This window comes from Cervus elaphus, chromosome 25 (genome assembly GCF_910594005.1).
Source record: "Cervus elaphus chromosome 25, mCerEla1.1, whole genome shotgun sequence".
NCBI lineage: Eukaryota > Metazoa > Chordata > Mammalia > Artiodactyla > Cervidae > Cervus > Cervus elaphus.
The window spans coordinates 31,097,372-31,119,287 of record NC_057839.1 but is presented as its reverse complement, the minus strand read 5'-3'; positions in this window follow the sequence as shown (position 1 = coordinate 31,119,287).

Here is a 21,916-nt window from a genome sequence, read left to right as displayed (position 1 = left end):
TGTCTCCAGGCCTATTGTTATTGCCCTGCCCTTGTCCTCCTAGTTCTTTCAGGCATTATGGTCCATTTCATTGGGTCTGTTAACCTTATTTCTTTGAGCCTTTTCCTTTATTGATTTGTCCATATATTCCTTTCCCCTTTCTACCTTTCCACCGCTGAACTTAGATAAAACTTCTTTCCCAAAATAAAAGCAGTCATTTGGACAGAATAGACAATTTATTTCTTTAATTTTCAGTTTTATTTTTTGGTTTGAAACTGGCCTGTTTGTTTCCATCTTTTTTTGCTATGACCAGTTACTCAGAATCCACAGGGCCTAAAAGGGATCCTTCGGGGTGGTATAGCCAGCTCTTTCATTCTAATGATGAGAAACTAGAAGCCCATGTTTCCTGATTCAATACTGGAACTCTTTTCATGACACCTCAATTCATCATACATATTAATGGTCATAGTTTATATTTGCATAATATTGGGTAGTCCAAAAAGTTCTTTCAGATTTTTCATATCTCACAGAAAAACCCAAATGAACTTTTGAGCAGCCCATACTATTGCCTTTGTAGTGGCTTTCACATCTATCTTCTCACTTGAATATAGTTTAAGAGCCACTCCTGACCACTAACTTCTAATCATATTAGCCTTGGCCTTGGGATATTTCTGCCCTGTGACTGCACCTCCTTACTCTAGGCCCTCAGATAACAGCACAGACTCCCACATTGTGTTGTCTTAAATGCTTTTCACCCTCTGGAGAACACATTTTGTTATATGCTCTGTTATCATGGTGATATTTGCCTTCAGTTCTATGTGGAAGCATTAAAATGTGCATAATATATATCCTTTTAAAATATTATCTTAATAAACATCACTTAGGGTGGAGAGGAAGTAGATGAGAAAAGAAAGGGTATACTTCCTCCCAAACAAACCAACCAAGAACCTCTTACAAAGCGCTGTGACCACAATCTGGATAAAGGAGGTTCACTTCAACAACAAAAATGTCAGAGCTCAGATACTCCTAGATAGAACCTCCTATCACTTTTCTGTGGAACTTCAGTGTTTTCTAAACCTTTTCACACATCGTCTCTTTTTCTTCTCTGGGGTGTCCCATCCCAGAGAAGATCTATACATAATTCTTTTTTCTATAAATTAGTTATGTCCTTTTCTTCCAAAAATGTAGCACTTTTTGCTTTGTTGTTGTTGTTGTTGTTTTTCTCCGCCTGAGTCAAAAGGAACGGGAGAAAATTAAAACTTCAGATCTGTTCCTTAAGCCTGCAGAATCAATAGAAGCACAAGTGGTGTTTTTCACCTGGATATTTTTAGCATCTTGCGTGGCTCCTGCCACCTGCAGGTGCTCAGGGTGTAGATCAATGAAGAAATGAAAGACCTCAGTGGGATTTCCATGGCATGCCCACCCTCCACAGGTTCTCATGCAACCCACCTTCCGTAGAATGTGTTATTTTACTCGTTTAGTAATTTACCCATTGGTTTGAGACACATTTATCGTTTAGACCATGTGGCCGTTGTCTCACCGAGTATTGATTCTTAATACAGCCCTGGAAGGAAAGCAGGGAACTTTTCAAAAAAAGTGGTTAAGAAAGAGAGAAATTAAGCCCTTTGTTTAAAAGCACACAGCAAGTTTGTGACTAGTCATGAACTAGACAGAACTCAAGTTTCTGGCTGAGAATTCAGTGTTCTTTAGAAACTACACTGATTCTCAGAAATAATAAAAATTCCCATAGTGCAATCCAACTAATAAGGTAATAGATGTATGAAAGAGATCCATCACACAGAAAGCATTTGACCACACATCACCCTGGTCCCCGTGATGTGTTTTGTTTATATACTTTAGTTGGGTAGCAGGCACGTAGCACAACAACTGTCAGAATGAATTGAGGCCACAGTTTCATGTGGCTGAATATGTTGAGTCATTTCCCTTAGTTCACACTTCCACCTCACTCAGTCTTCTAAGTTATTATCATGGGTTTAATCTCACCTTTATTTTGACAGTTGGGATATTTTTTAGACGCTATCCAAATAAAATACTGATTCTCACTTACAAGTCTCTAATCCTTCCCCAATAGAATAGGCTATTTGTTTGATACAGTAGCTAAACCAGTAGGAGTAAAAGCACTTTTATGAAAACATTAAAAAGTTATTTACAAAAACAACAGTCAATTTACAGAAAATAGAAACTGAAATTTGAGATGATTGCCAACAGCTTTCTCTAATGTGTACTCAGCTCTTTCCCCCTAAACCCCCTGTGATGTAAATTAAAAGCTATTTGAAAAAAGATATTACCATTCAGGTGAGAAAAAACAACCAAATTAGCCAAATTAGCCAATTACTGAATTAGTTAAAAGACATGATTTCTGATTTCCAACTGTTCTCATATTCTTTTGTAATATAGTCATTATTTCTTTGGGCCTATATAATATTCTACTTAACTAATCCCCAAGTAAGGAAACTCTAACTTCTCTATTATGTATTATTCTATTATTTTAATCATTTATTTGATAAAAACTCAGCTTCCTTTATATTCAAGTAATATTAGCAGTCTAAAAATGACATTTCTCAAACATGATGAATCAATTTGGGGAGTAGAGAATCAGGTAATCACCATCAGGAAAATTAGAAAAGAGAAACAGTCTACACAGTTGGAACACAATTAAAGCTGCAGCATGAAAATATTGGAGAAGCTTGTTGGAAGGGCAAGACCTAACACCTTTACCCTTTACCCTTGCAAAGTATTTTGCTTCTTGCCTCTGCTTGAATGCCTTTTGTCATTTATTATGACTGGATTTATTGTTCCAGTAGGGTTGTACCTAGAGTTTTGACCACAGTCAGAACAAACAAATCACTGGATCGAATTGAAGCCATAGATTAATGACATAGTAGAGATTACTGCACAGATTTGCTCTATCGCCATCTCAGATTTCTCTTACCATCAATCCATCCCACTGGTGCTCTGTGAAGGTCATCAGAGGTTAGTATCATTTCAGTAAGGTTTTAACTGAAAATTGGCCTTCTCATTTGGTGACACTCAGCTAGGTTTATAACTGAGAAGCCACTCCCCCTGTTGAATGCTTAGCTTGTACATGAGCCACCCAGTTAGTGTCACTTTTCCCAACAATACTCATGCTCTGATGCATCAAACATTGCTTTCCATAAGCCCAGCTCCCCCCAACACTGATGATCCAAAGAATCTAAATTATTTCTCTGTCTTTGTCAAAGCCATTTCATTTCTGCTTACATTGTTTCTACCTGGAATGTCCATTTGTATCTGCTTCATTTTCCATTTCATCACTCTATCATCCACATTCTATGTAAATTATCTATTATCAGAACTGATCTTATCTGACGCTCCATCAAACTGTTCTGCCTGAACTCACCCTGAAACAACATTTTTCTCTGCTAAATTACCACTTGTCATACATTAGTGCAAGTCTTCTTTAACTGTCATGAAGTGGAGTAGATGAGGTGAAGATGGAACTTAAAATCTGTTCTTTTAAGGCAGGCTCTTGGAGAATAGGCTTGGCTGGAGATAATATATATCTAGATGATGTTTTCAGAATCTGAAGATAATAACAAGCAAATACCAGTGCCAAGCCAGGCAAGCTGTCAGTATAGGGGCCTACAATTAAGTATTTCAAAGAATGGATAAATCAACTTGAGGAACTGGTAAGTAAATAGAAGGTGGACAGGTAGGGGTATGGTGAGGAAAATGGCTAAGAGATAGCAAGACTAAAGCATGGCCTAAATTGTTAAGAAATTAAGCCTGTCACTGAGTCACTGAATCAATTATAGGGCATAAGACAAGATAAGAACACAGATTAGGTCAGGGTCAGCAGCAAGGATGAAATAATATTGAGTTCTGAAATAATGAGCTAGAAATATTTAAATCCTCCTTGCCAAAGGTAAATATAAAGGACATTTATTGGCTCTGAGTGAATTTCAGGTCTTCTGTTAAGAAGGCTAGAACAAAAATATTCTCTTCCACTGCAAGTGAACAGTGAAGCATAAAATCCCAAATATAGCTGCAGGTTCTATCACCTACTGGTTTGTGTGTATGGAGCATGAAAGGAAGGCTCAGAAACAAAAGCATATGGAAAAACATACAAGGCAGCGTTTACTTACAAAGAAATACGAGGAAGTCAGATTTCAGAAGAACTAGCCCAGCAAATTAAAAAGCAGGTCAAATTTTTTAAAGCAAACACACAATATTATGAAGACTGTCAATTTTACATTTGCCTGTTCATGGTGGAAGACAGCAATTTTATCATGTTTACCATATTCATAAAATTTATGGTCTATCTTCAGACAATAGCATTGTCGACAATAAAGTCACATTCATTAAGGAGATAGCGACTAAAAGGAAATACTGCAAATTTCGTTTATTTGGAAGACTAGAACTAGACAGAGTCTTTTGTTTGTTTTTTGTTTATATCAGGGTGAAGTGTGAGGGGTTTTTTTTCTCTCTTTCTTCCTTTCTTCAGTGGTGGGATGTGGTGAATGTGCTTATGATGGTGACAGTGCCAGGTGTCACTTCTGCTTTTTACAATCCTTCCTGTGGTCATGCTTCCTTCCCTGCAGGACACATTTGTCTACCTACATTTGCTTAACATTTTCTCAATCAGTATTATTGATTTTATATTTTACTTTGACTCATTTTATTTGCATAGATGTAACAAGAAATGTTGATTAATATAGAATTACTTCTTTGATGTTTTTTTTAAATGGGACAATATGATACTAAGATTCAAGAGTTTACTTCTGTCTATAGGTGTATAAAGCCCTATGCTTTATTTGTATGTGTTTATTTGTTCCGTTGAGAGCAAACTAACCCATCCAATTCATTCTACCTGATTTCACCTACAGTACTTTTAATTTCAAGGGTGTCCTTTTTATAAAAGATACACAAATTTCTCACTGTCCTTGTCCTGCCAAGAAGTGACAATCTTTTCCATCTCCAGGGCTGAGATTTTGTAGTCCATATCAGGAACCAGCTCAGGCTCCTGATGGATGTTGTAGGCATCATTTCTGCATGCAAAACATAGAATTGGTTTTTATTTCTTGGATCTGTCTTATCTAATTAAATGGAATTTGTAGCATGGGAATGGTAAAAATTTGCTTTTTCCAATTATATGCAGGTAAAAAAAAAAAAACCAGTTCTTATTGAACCAACACAAATAACTACATTGTCATGAAAAGTAAAGGTCTTTAGTAAAGTAACTTTGGGGAGAGGGAAGTAAATTTATATACTATTTAACCACTACAACTAATTTTATGAGTGTTTAACAGACAAAGTCAAATGTAGCATGTCATAATTTTTTTTTTTACAAAATCATTATTTGTATTTTTTCTTGGAAACTTATTAGTTTCCATTCTATATTAAGAATTTTCATAAGCTATTTTTTCCTCAGCAATGAGGATTCAGGTTTGGAGTGCTCCATTTAGTTTTTACACATTTAATCTCTTAAATTGAGGGTTAGAGGTAGATTTAAAAGAAAGAAAAGGGGTTGCTCTCATGTTCATTAAAACAGAAAATTAGATTAACCCCAGTCAAATCATTTTATTAAGTCCCTTCAGTTGTAAGCAATCACTTCTTTTACTGGTCTTGAGCGGTGCAGTGTACCTTCATGAATTCAACTGCTTCTACATTACAAGCCTTGGAAATCCTGACTCATTCACTTGGTATAGTTAGAATATTGTTTGTGAGAACAAGGTTAGCTCATTTGGGAGGCTGACATCCATGAGTCAGTTTCCTGTAGTACCTAGACTGTCTGCCATGTCTGGTGCAGTTCTTACTGAAGCTCTTTTGGTATCGCTTCTAGAAGCCTTTAGGTTTGGTTGTTGTTGTTGTTGTTTTTTAAAGAAAACGTTGATAGCAAGACTGAAAAGTCTGCTCTATTTTGTGTCATCAACATAACAATGGAAGAAAATGAAATTCTCTTTTGACATATCATATAGATGCATTTAATAAAACTTTTAACAGAGAATGCCATAAAAGAACAAGCATATTAAGGACAATAAGAGAATTCTGATATATCTCTAGGGCCTTTAATTTACTACATAAGTATATATTATTTTTGTCACCAGTTGATAAGCTTATTTTTAATTAATTGGTAGACAGTTATACCAGTCTTTGCACATGACTATAAATATACTTCAATCCAACCTGAAATATGCATATAGTTGTTACAATGCAGCCATAGTAATTATAAATAATTATTGTATTTAATTAATCTAGGACTATTTTAACTTGTTAGGTTTTCTTATATTGTGGGCTAAAAAACAGAATGGCTCTCACTGTAGTGTTGAACTAATTAAGGATCTGGAGAATGGAAAACATCATCTTTATTTCTTATTTCTTGCAGATCTGTGGGGTTGCCAAATGGTCATCTGGGCTCCCAGGTGGCGCAGTGGTTGCCTCCTGCCAATGCAGGAGACACAAGATACACAGGTTCAATTCCTGGGCTGGGAAGATGCCCTAGAGCAGAAAATGGCAACCTACTCCAACATTCTTGCCTGGAAAACTCCATGGATAGAAGAGCCCGGTGGGCTACAGTCCATGGGGATCACAAAAAGTCAGACATGAGTGAACACAGTGATCATCTAGGAAAGCTAGAGACATTGTATTCATAAAAGATGTTTTAATAGTTTTACTACTTTGAGTTGGAAGGTTAGATTTGGAAAAGTAGTATCAAAAAGAGTGTCAACAATAAAAGTTTCAGGGTGAAGGACTTTGCAATCAGATAGCCCCAGGCGGGTTTCCAACTCAATTCAGCATCCCAGCTGCGATGGTGATGCAACTTTTATAGGGGCAGGAATCTCAACAAGGCTTCTGCACCTCTACACCAGCCAACTATACCCCTGTACCCACTTTCCCCTTAAATCTCTGTCCAGGGATCAGACACTGGGGCTTAAGTTGGAGCTCTCATGTGAAGGCAGAATGAAGTAAATATGTCTTCTTCTGAAGCCTTAATTACATTTTTTCATTGCCTAGATGCCACTACCATTGTATTTCTAGCAGAGGTTGTGGAAATTAAGTCTGGGTTTTCCCTTTATCAGTCAGCCAGAGAGTTCATGTAAACGCGTCCCTGCCTTAGACTGCACTGATGTATGGATCTCCTGCCCAAAGGAACATCAGAAGACAGACAGCAAGTACTGTCATTTCAAAGAGAAAAAAACTCTTCAGAGAACAGTTGGTGTGCAAATGAAGAGGAAAGGCAGTTATTCCAACTTATCAGGAAATTCAGAGCTTCCACTTTGTCCCCAGAGAGTTATCAGCTTTGTGACTATAGTATCCAATGACTTTTACAAGTTCAAGTACAGAAAGAAGAGGTCAGAAAATCTTCGTTCACTTTATTCACATGATAGTGGTTACCCAAGCATTAGTCATCAAAGCTGTGATATTCTAAGTATTCTTTATTCTGCAAGTAAGAATTCCATTAAACCTCAACTCAAGAATGTGACCCAAAAAATGAAGCTATTTGGAAGACAAGATGGTTCTGAATACAATTTCTTATGAAGAATGAATTTCCAATATGTAACAAGTTCACTGCATAAGTATCCAAATTTTCATAGCCTTGATATACTAAATCTCAAAGGCTTTAAGAATTTTCAAATCAACAATCATAAATAGTCAACTTAAAGATATTCTTTGCCAGGGTCTTTCAGAATTTAGGACTTATTTTTCTGACTTGTAAATGTTTTACTTTCTAGTTAATGGCAGAAAAAAAAATCTGTATTATGCCAAAGCAATCTGGACATTAGTAGTTGTTATATAATGGATGCAGAAAATGTTTCTGTATCTATGTTAACTGTCTTACATCGTTCATCAGCTTTCTCTGCGATGAGAGCAAAGTAAATAAGGCTTGTTGGCTCAGAGGTAAAGAATACACCTGCAATGCAGGAGACCTGGGTTCAATCCCTGGGTTGGGAAGATCCCTTGGAGAAGGGAAAGGCTACCCACTTCAGCATTCTGGTCTGGAGAATTCCATGGACTGTGTAGTCCATGGGGTTGCAAAGAGTCGGACATGACTGAGCAACTTTCAGACTTTCATTTCTTCCAAGGAGCAACCGTCTTTTAATTTCATGTCTGCAGTCACTATCTGTAGTGATTCTGGAGCCCAAGAAAATAGTCTGTCATAGTTTCCATTTTTTTCCTCATCTATTTTTCAGGATGTAATGGGATCAGATGCCATCATCTTAGTTTTTTGAATGTTGAGTTTTAAGTCAGCTTTTTCACACTCCTCTTTCACCTTCATCAAGAGGCTCTTTAGTTCCTCTTTGCTTTCTGCCATTAAAGTGGTGTTATCTGCATGTCTGAGGTCATTGTTATCTCTCCTGGCAATCTTGATTCCAGCTTGTGATTCAACCAGCCCAGCATTTCACTTGATGTACTCTGCATAGAAGTTAAATAAGCAGGGTAACAATATATAGCCTTGACTACTCCTTTCCCAATTTTGAACCAATCCATTGTTCCATGTCCCGAGAGACTTTCTAAGAGCACAGAGTTGTGTTGCTACAAATTTCTATCTCCTGTGTTGCTACAAACAACAATATTGTTGTTGGCATGTAAGATTTGTGTCTGAAGGGCTATTCCTAACCTGGTAGGACACTAAAAACAGACAAGAAAGCAAAGGAGGAGCTAGTTACTGGTGACCTCAAGCTCTCTAGCCACTCTTTTGTGACATCAGACTCTCTAATTGCTCTAGGGTTCTGAAAAAAGTAACTAAACTTTTAGTTAGACAAGTAATCATAACTGTCTTGACTCAGGTTTCCTCTCTAAGACTCCATGCCTTGTGAAAAAATAAAATTTAAAAGAATTGTCAGAAGATATAAACATGAATGTAAACTTTAAACACCTAAGGATAGGAATAATAAAATGCACAAAATAAACACAGTGATAAGAAACTGATCATTAGAAACAAAAGGACAAATTGATTATTAAAAAAGAGGTTTTGTTAAAGAGTTATTCAAATATATAACAAAAGTGAAAGCATTAACCTTTGCTATCTGGAAGGCAAAAAATAGTTGTACTATCTTTGCTAAGAGCAGGCTAGTATACAAAAGAAAACCCAAACACTATTACTTTTTGGATCATCTATATAAGATTTTGCAATAAGAGATTCAAAGGCTCTTTTATATTTTATATATCAACTCGTTAAAATTTAAAATAGCTTGGTCCAAAAATTGTAAGCATTGTATTGCTCATTTAAACTGATTATTCACAAGTATTGTGAATTGTACAGTGAATAAAGTTTACTTCCCTCAGATATTCCACCACTGTTTCACACCCTCAAATATGTATTTTAAAGTCTAATTTGGCATCAAAGCACAACCATCACAATTTTACTTTTCCAAAAAAGTTACTCCCTTTTTGCTCTGATAAATAAAACCTATTATCTTGCATGTACTTTGCCTACAATCACACTGACAACTTCTTAAAGTAGTAAAAATACACAGTGCACCAATTGGAATTAAAGGTATTTTTGTAGACACTGTTCTTTCTCTTATCTGATAGCCACTCTATAACATATAAAAGTAACGGACATGGACATATAAAAATTTTGAGTATCCAGATTTATCTTAATGCAGTATTAGTCCAAGTTCTCAAAGTAAGTAGTATATTAAAATTCAATTTGAGATGACACATTGCAGAGAAATAAAAATACATATTAAAGTTTTGTTGGATACGAAATTTGAAAAGTTTTTCCCAGAGTATGTGATTTTACCTAGACGATGTAGTGATTTGTAACCCCACCTTAAGTTCCAGAAGAATAAAACTTTTTAAAAGATAGTAATTATTATAATTCAACTTAGTTGAACCATAAAACCAACATGGGACATTTAGAGACCTCTGATTAATTAGGGTATGTTATAAATTAGAAAAAAAAATACTAACATCGATTCTAACATTGTGATAAAATCAAGAAGAAAATATATAATTTATTTAAACCAAAACTATCAAACCATATTAATTTATTTAAGAATTTCCTATGATTAGAAATATTAGTAAGCTTAATTTTAATCAAATAGAAAACCCCTTCATATTTGGTTTTAAAATACTACATACATATGGTCAGGCCACTCAAGATGGCTGTTGTCTTACTCTCTGTCCGTCTCCTGCCTGACAAGTGCCTGCTTCACTCATGTCTTACCACATGACTGACCTTCCTATATTCTTGCTCCAGGCCCCAGTTTATCAGAGAGGGGCCTGGGGCAAGCACACAGGATGGTTTTTCTATAGTATATACAGATTGTTCTTATCAAAGAGGCTGTGAGGGGTATGTTTCCTCGAGTTTTACTAGTAACTAATGTGGTCACCTGACACTGGTATCAATTCCCTGTAACTGGTTATCAATCCCCCCATCTCTCCCACCCCTGACTCGAGGAGGGAAGACTGCCACCAAGTCCTGTCTGCTGTCAACCACACATGGTGGAGCGTCACCCCAGGACCCAGCTTCAAACACGTAGGCTCCACCACTCTGTTAAAACGTTGCTCTCTCTGTTACTGACTCTGGGGTCTTTCTTCCATTTTGAAGCTGGGCAGGCACAGGCCTGGTAGTCCTGTGGGGTGCAACCCCCCAAGGACCAAAATCCTCAGCATTATTTAGTTCCTTTTACCCACCTGCCTTCCTTTGCTTCTTCTCAGCTCACATAGCAATAAAATCCATTAATTCAACTAAGAGCTAACCCTCTGTACTTTTTCCTCCAAGCTACATACAGATCATCAAGTTATGTGCATTTATATGGATAAGTCAGTGAAAATAGGAGCTTCATTCACTTTAAGAGATTGCTTACCTTAATTTATTAATTTTCTCCAGAGATAGTAAAATATATAAGAATTTATCCAAAAGATATTTATATCATACAACAGAAGGTCATTATCAAATTCTGGGCCAGTGATTATTTTCTCCCTATTTTATTATGTACCTTTTTGTGCTGTTTATTTATAGTCCTCATCTGGTCAGATTGTGGGTCAGGTTAGGGACATAATTGTTGAGATTTAGTAACACCTTGTTTTTGGCATACCGAATATTCCTCGCATCTTACTTTGATACATTTTTATATTTCTGTGAGATTTTCTTTTTGAGAGAAAGGAGAAAGATAAAAACTTGAAACTCTTTAAAGTTTTCAGCAGGGGATACAACTCCAGACAAGACAAAAGCCACAGATCCCACAACAAAACGTATTCAGACTCATGAAAAACTTGGTTCAGGCAAAGCAAGCAAAACCCTCTCAAACGTCAGAACTCTTCATGTTACAAGCCGTGCAAAATTTCTTCACTTGCTATACAACAATGATTCGACCTGAGTGTACAGGAGAATCACCTGCAAGGAAGGCTTATTAAAATACAGATTCCTTGCCACTCAATCGGCAATAAGTGCTTAAGTGGGTAAAGCCCAAGAATTGGCGTTTCTCACAAGTTCCCGCCCGGGTAAGGCTGATAACGCTGGACTGAGGACTACTTTGAGAACCACTGTCCTAGAATGTTCACAAAATGACCAATTTTTTTGTCCAATTAATCTCCGAAAGATTCCAGAGAGAAAAAAATGAAAGACTGGTAACACTCTAAAAACAAACCACTCTAAAAGCTAATTAACCTTTTATCATAAAAATAGGAAAAAATGTGCATTTCATTTCACAGTCACAAAAAGCTTTACAACTTCACTGACAGGTCAGAAGAAAGCATAGAACACTTTAAAGTTCACTGACCCCCCTACATGTCAATGTGTGGCTCTCCTTTCCAACAGTGCAAAAATCTTGAGCTCCTGTTGTTATGCCAAAACAACACCACCACCAACACAGAGGATGCTAAAAGGTATCAAAATCTTTGATACAAATAGACCAGAAAAAAAAAGAAAGCCTATCTGCCATATTCCCTAACACTTTCACCTAATAAAAAATGACTCCCTGGCATTACACAAAATCGAGGAGCTGTGGTCTGACAAGTTTCCAAGAGTCTTGGACACAGAGACCCAAACTCAGAACATTTGGGTTATTCAGGCTTAAGCAATATCACATGTGGTTTATGTCCAGCCCAGCTCCAGACCATGCGAGTCTCACTGGCATTCTGCTTTGTTTTCACTGTTTCTGCTATTCAAGAATTCTAAATTTTTGAAATTTCTTCCTTTTCTTTTAGGAGGACATAAATACGTTGATACAAAATTCTTATTCCAACTTCCTTGAAATTTTATTAAGAATTCCAGAATAAAAGAATCCATCCCTTTCCAATTTTCTTCTTAGTTGTACAAAAACAAGGAGGAATAATTGAATTATTCATTGCCTCAATGAAGGCTGACCCCATTTAGCGATACAATGGAGGATAAGTTGGAACCAATGTCCTCAAAGCTGTCGAAAATACACTGCACAAAGTGATTCACCACGGTGTTTTAAGAGTTGTCTTTTTTTCTTTCATTTAATTTTATTTTTAATTGGAGCATAACTACAATATAGTGATGGCTTCGGCCATACATCAACACGAATCAGTCATAGGTATGGAATTCATAGTTAAAATTTTACCCTTTATAAAATCTGTGGTAAACTTTATAAGAGCTTCCCAGGTGGTGCTTGTGGTAAAGAACCCGCCTGCCAGTGTAGGAGACTTAAGAGATGCTGGTTCAGTCCCAGGGTTGGGCAGATCCCCTGAAGGAGGGCATGGCAATCCACTCCAGTGTTCTTGCCTGGTGAATCCCATGGACAGAGGAGCTTGGCGGGCCACAGTCCATAGAGTTGCAAAGAGTCAAACACTATTGAAGCTACTGAAACACACAGGCATGCACCCTTTATAAATGTAATTTGACTTTGCCACTTCCACTCATGTAAACATACTGATTTTCTTGTCATACAGTATAAATATTTATCTAGGTCAATAAAAAATCAAAACTGTTACCTTACATAACTGCATAATATCTATATATAGACATGTGTATGTATATATGTATATGTATACATATGTGTGTATACATGTGTATATGCATGTGTATGTATATGTGTGTATGTGTGTATACATGTGTATATGTATGTGTATGTATACGTGTGTGTGTATGTATATGTGTATGTGTATGTGTGTGTGTGTGAATATACATATATACATATAACTTAATTCCAAAAGTTATTTAATCTTTCTCCTGTTGATGGAGATTTACCATGGTCCCATATATTTTGCTACTGCAAACACAGCAGCAATAAACATTTAACTTTCTGGAATGTGTAACACCCGTGCATTAATTTCCATCGGCTTGAATCCCAAAAGTAGAACTTCAAGTCAAAAGGTATTTTGTCTTTAAGAAAAATACTTATTATTCACAGATTACTTTACAAAGAGTTTCCAGTTCACATTTCCATCAACAACATAAAATGTTGGTATTCCGAAATCCTCATCAGCACTGCATTTTTTAATATAAACTGATGGACAAAAAACAAACTAGTTTTTTCTTTAATTTGGAATTCCCTGTTCACTAATGAGATTAAATATCAACATTATGCCTTTAAAATGCAAATTCTGAAAATATGTATAACTATAATAAATGTCAAGTCTGTAAACCAAGAGTCCTGGAAATTGAATTCCTATGGAACAAGGCACTGGCTGTGGAGATGGAAAGTTCCTATATAAATCCTAGTTCTTCCACCTACTGGTTTTGTAAATGTGGGCCAGTTGCTTTCCTCAGTTTCAGTTCCTATACTATTTAAATTTGACTAAATCATCATATCTACTTCCTGGGGTATTGTGATCACATGCAGGAGTTAACACCTGTTAAAGTGGTCAATTCAAGCCCTGCCGCATAGAAAGAAAGCAACAATAAACAGTGACTGGTATTACAAGAACACTTACCATCTTCTAGTATGTTCTCTAAGATCCTGAAGGAAACATGTGGATGCAGAACAAGAGCAGAATAATGTCAGTTGGTGATCTCAATGTAGTCACATTTTAAATATCTTGAAATATTTTGCTGGCAAAACAGAAGACACATACTGTCTTAAGTGGGCACTGACCATGTATTTAACCTCTAGAGGCAAACAGTATGAAGTCAGAACCTCAGCACCTACCCTTCCCCTCCACCAAAAAAATTAAGCAAAACAAAAAGAAGCAAAACACACACACACACACACACACACACACACACACCAAATAAACACAAATCTTAGTAGCAAGTTCATGGAATTCTGACTGGTGAAATGGTAGTGTTTTGAAGACTGAACTCTCTTCATACGTGGATAGGCGTCCCCTGTGAAACCATATCATCATCTCATGCACCCACTCACTGTTCCTCTTACAAATATCTTTACAAATTTTCTATGTGTCTCTGTAAATTCACTCATTCTTTACAGTTTTCTATTCTTATACTTTGAATTATTTTATCAGTTTGTAACATTTACTGAATGGTAATTTGCATTTGTTTATCTTTGGCTAATTCAAGGCACTTCGTATAATTTCCTTTAAATGATCTTCCTCCCATCTCATAACATTGCATTATTTTCAATTAATTTCCAATAAACTTTTAATTGTCCATACTCTGTGAAAGCTAACAGAGCTAATCCCTGTTTAAGCTAACGGGTCCAACTTTTTCAATAAGCAAATCTTTCATGAAAGCCTCTGACAAGCCGGAGATTAACTGAATCTAGTTTCACTATTTCTCACTTTCCTTGATCTTTCTCTTACTGTCTGAGAAATAGTCATAACATCATGGTGCTGATAAACAGTATGATAAAAAGTAGAGATCACAGTCCAAGGAGCCAGAATTTTTTTTTTAAGTCTGGTGTGTTACTTCTTGAGCACAAAGATTCAGCAACAACAACAAAAAAATGTTAAATTCATATATTCTACAGCAATTTCACTCTCAGGAACTTATCACACAGATAATTTTGTGAAAATACATGAACAAAGATTTGTTATTAATGTAATTGGTAGTGGATTGTTTAAATGAAGTAGTCACACAATGCCGTTGTTAAAATAAGACTATCTTGAAGATAAATTATTAAAAATGCAAAGCCTAGGTAATCATTTTCCAATGTATACGTGTATCAAATGGTTATACTATGCACCTTTAAACTTACATAATGTTGTCAGTTCTATCTCAGTAAAGCTAGGGAAAAGCACAAAGCCTGAGTTACACAATCCTTTTGTGTAATTCTAAAAGATAGTTATATTTTCTATAACTTGCTTAAGATATATATTCTATACTGGGGGATATGTGTTAAAAATCATTTTTAGAAAGGCAAGAAATTGCCAACAGTCTTTATGTTCAGGAAAAGTTCTAGATGTCTGTTGGTGGAAGACTAGAGGAGGAGAATTTTATATTTTACTTTTATCTTAACTCTTGAATTTGCTTATCAGGTGCATGAATTCCCAGGTAAATGAAATTGTAACTGTTTTCTCCGGTTTATTTTTGTGTATAAAGAAAAATAAGTCTTATGAACCTATCTATAAAACAGAAACAGACTCACCAACATAGAGATTAGACTTGTAGTTGCCAGAAGGGAGCGCGGAAGGAGAGGGATAGATTGGGAGTTTGAAGTTGGTAGATGCAAACTATTACATCTAAAATGGATAAACAGCATGTCCTAATTCATAGCTCAGGAAATTATATTCAATCTCCTGTGCTAAACCATAATGGAAAATAATATTTTTTAAATGTATACATGTGTGTAACTGAGTCACTTTAATGTATAGCAGAGATTGGTCTACCAGACAGATAGCACAACATTATAAATCAATTACACGTCAAAAAAACAAACAAAAGTCTCACCTTTTTTAAATTTGATAATTTTAAATCCACAATTTTTAGGAAAGTACTCCTCTATCTTCCTATTTCCTTTCACAGAGACTGTTTATGTTGTACAATTTTTTTTTTGAGACAATGATCTTATAAGGTAGACACAAAAAGCAACATGCCTCTTTTGGGTCAAACTATTTTCAGGTTATGAACAGAATTTTGTAATGTCATTTTTAAAGACCTTTCTCTGATCTATCAATCTACAAAGTTAAATAGCTGAAATCACTTCCAAAACAAATTCTTTTGCAGTCAGCAAAATGAAGCAATTACATGAATAAGTTTTTCCACTTGGCCTATTTTTCTGCCCATGGTTATTAATCAGTCTCACTGACTACATTTTCCATTTTACATCCACTTTCAGGCACTACTCCAGGTGGCCAAACATTTCACATTACGTAAATAAAACAAAACCTTTGCCCATTTAACAAATGGATGTACTTCATATCTAACACTTCCAGCCTCTTTCAAAGCACTCAAAATACACAGTATTGTTTCTATAAAAGGATGCTCAATACTCTCATTCTATTTGGCTAACTGGAATTTAAATGAAATTTTACTCTAGCCAATCTTAACCAAAAAATTGAATTAATTTAAAACAATGCCCTGTTATCTACCAGCTTTTCGAGACCTTTGGCTTGATTGTATTATTGCTTTGTCTTGCCTCTTTTGAATTCTAAGTCTGAAGACTGTCTCTTCTGAAACAGCTTCACATAAACAGTTTCACATAAGGATTCTTCTGAATGCTGGTTCTTAATCCTAGCTATGCATCAGAATCACCATTTCTTTACTGCTACTATTCTGGACACAATCAGGTAGAGATTTGGATTTAATTGGGACAAAGTGGGGCCAGGGAACTTTTTTAAAGCTCTAAACGTGATTCTGTGATGCCCATACATACATCTTGGGTCTCAAACAAGACCAAACGCCATTCTACTCTGGGTCTTCCTAGATGCTTTCTCTAGTTGCAGCAAGTGGGGGCTACTCTCTAGTTGAGGTGCGCATGCTTCTCACTGTGGTGGCTTGTCTTGTTGCAGAGCAGTGGCTCATGGCACAGACTTCAGCAGTTGCGGTGCACAGGTTTAGTTGCCCTGAGGCATGTGGAATCTTCCCAGACCAGGGATCAAACCTGTGTCCCCTGCTTTGGCAGGCAGGTTCTTACCCACTGGACCACCACGGAAGTCTACCACTCTACGTTAATGATACTTCTCTTAAATTTAATTCAAGTCCTTACCACTGACAGATTGCTATGGACTGATCTGGCCTAGTGGTAACACAGTTATATCAAATCTACTTACAGTATCTGTATTCTTCATAGAAACTACAGTGTTCTAAGATTAATGATTCTTAGGTCTGAGAGCTTATCCCCAAAGTCTAAAGTGTGACTGGGCATTGAGATATTTAGAATTTTTTCCAAATGATACTGATGTGCAGCCTATGCTGAGAAACACCTTGTAGGACCAAGATATTTAAGGAAATTTAAGTCCTATCCTGTCAAATAGAGTGCCCCTCTTTCCCAAAGAAACCCCGAGTAATGCACCTAACTACAGGATAATGACAGACAAAGGGAAACAAAGTAAAACCACTATACGGGCACAGATTCTGTTTTTTTGACACTTGGTTTGTAAATTTCTGTGTTAGAGTTCATTATTAGAATTCTGTCTCTAGAAAACATATTTTCACTCTGCAATACAGGTCCAGGCCTAGGAAAAATACTGAGATTAGAAAATTTTTTGCCATGGCCTCCTCTCAATTTCTTTTATCCACTTCTCTTTTTTCTCTACCCAGGAACCTTTCTTATGTGGCAATCTCAAAAGTCTGCGCTCTCAGTTAATTAGCTAAGACATTAGCTTTCAAAGGTATATTTTCTCACAAGGATGTAGCATATCAATATTTAATAAGGAAGACTATGAGAAGATTTCAATTCTCTTTCCAGGGATATTATATCCTCTCACTCTATTTATCAGAACAGTCAAGTCTCTAGATTAAGATGGAAATTCACAGCTAAAAAGTGAATTCCTGATGTGTTCAGTACTGTCTTGATTTTAGCAACAAAAGTTTCACATCTAGACGATCCTTCATTCCTGAGCAAATTGGGAGATTGATCACCACTCCCCCCCTTTTCTGTCTGTGTCTCTCCCTTTTGTAACTGGCTCACAAACATGGTTGCTGTGGCCTGAGTGTTTCTATCTTACAAAATCTGTATGTTTAAATCGTAAACCCCAAAGTGATGCTATAAGGAGGTGGGACTTTGGGAGATGATTAGAGCGTGAGAACAGAGCCCTCAGGAACAGGATCAGCGTCCTTATGAAACAGACCCCATGGAGATCCCTCACCCTTTCTGCCATGCAAAGTGAAAGTATTAGTTGCTCAGTCAGGTCTTTGCGACCCCTTGGACTGCAGCCCACCAGACTCCTCTGACCACAGGATTCTCCAGGCAAGAATACTGCCATGTAAGGGCATGTGAAAAGACAGCTGGCTATGAACCAGAAAGTGGACTATTACCAGATACCAAATTTACTGGTGCCTTGATCTTGGATTTCTAGAACTGTGAGAACTATGAGAAATAAATTTCTGTTGTTTATAAACCACCCAGTCTGTCGTAATTTGTTACAGCAGCCCAAGCAGACTAAAACAATGGCAAAGATCACAATTTTTAAAAAATTTTTATTTCAGTGCATTACTCATTGCTGTCTTTGTGTTTTTAAAATGCTTCAAACTCCTTAAGAAACATTGGAAATATATAGAAAACAGTAAAGAATAAAACAAAAATTATTGACATTCACTATTAAAATCATTCAGTATTTTTTCTCTCAATTCAAGTTATACTTATTAATGTCAAAAGAAAAAAATCAGAGATTCACTCTTGTCAAACAACTGTCCTTTGCCTCTAGACAATTTTGGACAAATATATAGCTTAATTCTATCCAAGCTTCCCTTTTACAGACTCCATGTCTATTCTGTTAAGACATCATTTCCTGAGACAGAATAAATATGGTTACTATACATATAAGCTTTCTGAGTTAAACTACAATTCAGTTAGCTTTCCTAAGTTTGTAACAATTGGATTTTGAATGACCACAGAATAGCAAATTGCACATTTTTTTAAACTCAATTCTTGTAGTATAATTACAATTTGGGGCACTTTTTGTCTCATGTTCATATTCTTTCTCTATTTCAAATTTCAGGTATATTTCTATATTTATGTGTTTGTTGTTCGTCACTCAGTTGTGTCCCAGTCTTTGTGACAACATGGACTGCAGCGCACCAAGCTTCCCTGCCCTTCTCCATCTTCCAGAGTTTGCTCAAACTCATGTCCACTGAGTCGGTGATACATAAAACAATGATGATATTATAGTGTATGTATAGATTTATATACTGCTGTTTTGATAAATAATTAAGTGGACTTCCCTGGTGGCCCAGTGGCTAAGACTGCACTCCCAATGCAGGGGCCCAGGTTTGGTCCCTGGTCAGGGAACTAGATCCCACATACTGCAATTAAGAATTCACATGCTTCAGGGAAGATCAAAGATCCCTCATGCTGCAATGAAGACACACACAGCCAAAGAAATAATTTTTTTAAAGAATATTTTCACCCTGCTTATTTAACTTCTATGCAGAGTACATCATATGAAATGCTGGGATGGATGAATTACAAGCTGGAATAAAGATATCTGGGAGAAATATCAACAACCTGAAATATGTAGATGATAGCACTCTCAGCAGAAAATGAAGATGAACTAAAAAGCCTCTTGATGAGGGTGAAAGAGTGAAAGAGGAGCGTGAAGAAGCTGGCTTAAAATCAACATTAAAAATTAAGATTATGGCATCTGGTCCCATCTCTTCATGGCAAATAGAAGGGGAGAAATTGGGAGCAGTGACAGATTTTATTTTCCTAGACTCCAAAATCAAATCACTGTGAATGATGACTGCAGCTATGAGATTAAAAGATATTTGCTCCTTGGAAGGAAACATGTAATAAACCTAGACAGTGTATTCAAAAGCAGAGATACCACTTTGCCGCAAAGGTCCATACAGTCAAAGCTATAGTTCTTCCAGTAGTCATGTACATATGGGAGAGTTGGACCATAAAGAAGGTTGAGCACCAAAGAATTGATGCTTTTGAATTGTGGTGCTGGAGAAGATTCTTGAGAGTCCCTTGGACAGCAAGGAGATCAAACCAGTCAACCTTAAAGGAAATCAACCCTGAATATTCATTGGAAGGACTGATGCTGGAGCTGAAAGTCCAATACTTTGGCCGCCTGATAAGAAGAGCTAACTCTTTGGAAAAGACCCTGTTGCTGGGAAAAATAGAAGACAGGCAGAGAAGGGAGCAGAAGAGGATGAGGTGGTTAGGTAGCATCACTGACCCAATGGACATGAGTCTGAGCAAACACCAGGAGATAGTGGAGGACAAGGAAGCCTGGTGTGCTGCAGTCCATGAGGTTGCAACAAGTTGGACATGACTTAGTGACTAAACCACAACAGATAAATACTGAATATATGTGAAATATTTATAAAATATGTATAAGATATACACATGCATTGTAAAACAATAACCTCCAAGTTTCAAAACTAAGACATTGAGGACTTCCCTGGTAGCTCAATGGTAAAGAACCAACCTGCCAATGCAGGAGACTCAGATTGAACCTGGTCTGGGAAGATTCCACGTGCCATGGAGCAACTAAGCCCATGTGCTGCAACTACCGAAGCTCTGGAGCCAGTGCTCTGCAACACAAGTAGCCACCTCAATGAGAAGCCCATGCGCCAAAATGGTAGCGTATCCCCCACTCTCCACAGCTAGAGAAAACCTGTGTGCAGCAACAAAGACCCAAGCACAGCCATAAATAATTTAATAAATAAAATTATTTTTTTAAATATTTTTTAAGAAACCAGGACATTTCTTTCCTAAAAAATATTTAAAAAAATAATTTTATTTATTAAATTATTTATGGCTGTGCTTGGGTCTTTGTTGCTGCACACAGGTTTTCTCTAGCTGTGGAGAGTGGGGGATACGCTACCATTTTGGCGCATGGGTATAGTAAAGTTGCAGGATATAAAATTAACACACAGAAATCCCTTGCATTCCTATATACTAACAATGAAAAAACAGAAAGAGAAATTAAGGAAACAATACCATTCACCATTGCAACAAAAAGAATAAAATACTTAGGAGTATATCTACCTAAAGAAACAAAAGACCTATACATAGAAAACTATAAAACACTGATGAAAGAAATCAAAGAGGACACAAACAGATGGAGAAACATACCGTGTTCATGGATTGGAAGAATCAATATTGTCAAAATGGCTATTCTACCCAAAGCAATCTATAGATTCAATGCAATCCCTATCAAGCTACCAACGGTATTTTTCACAGAACTAGACCAAAGAATTTCACAATTTGTATGGAAATACAAAAAACCTCGAATAGCCAAAGTAATCTTGAGAAAGAAGAATGGAACTGGAGGAATCAACCTGCCTGACTTCAGACTCTACTACAAAGCCACAGTCATCAAGACAGTGTGGTACTGGCACAAAGACAGAAATATAGACCAATGGAACAGAATAGAAAGCCCAGAGATAAATACACGTGCCTATGGACACCTTATCTTTGACAAAGGAGGCAAGGATATACAATGGAAAAAAGACAACCTCTTTAACAAGTGGTGCTGGGAAAACTGGTCAACCACTTGCAAAAGAATGAAACTAGAACACTTTCTAACACCATACACAAAAATAAACTCAAAATGGATTAAAGATCTAAATGTAAGACCAGAAACTATAAAACTCCTAGAGGAGAACATAGGCAAAACACTCTCCGACATAAATCACAGCAAGATCCTCTATGACCCACCTCCCAGAATATTGGAAATAAAAGCAAAACTAAACAAATGGGATCTAATGAAACTTAAAAGCTTTTGCACTACAAAAGAAACTATAAGTAAGGTGAAAAGACAGCCGTCAGATTGGGAGAAAATAATAGCAAATGAAGAAACAGACAAAGGATTAATCTCAAAAATATACAAGCAACTCCTGCAGCTCAATTCCAGAAAAATAAATGACCCAATCAAAAAATGGGCCAGAGAACTAAACAGACATTTCTCCAAAGAAGACATACAGATGGCTAACAAACACATGAAAAGG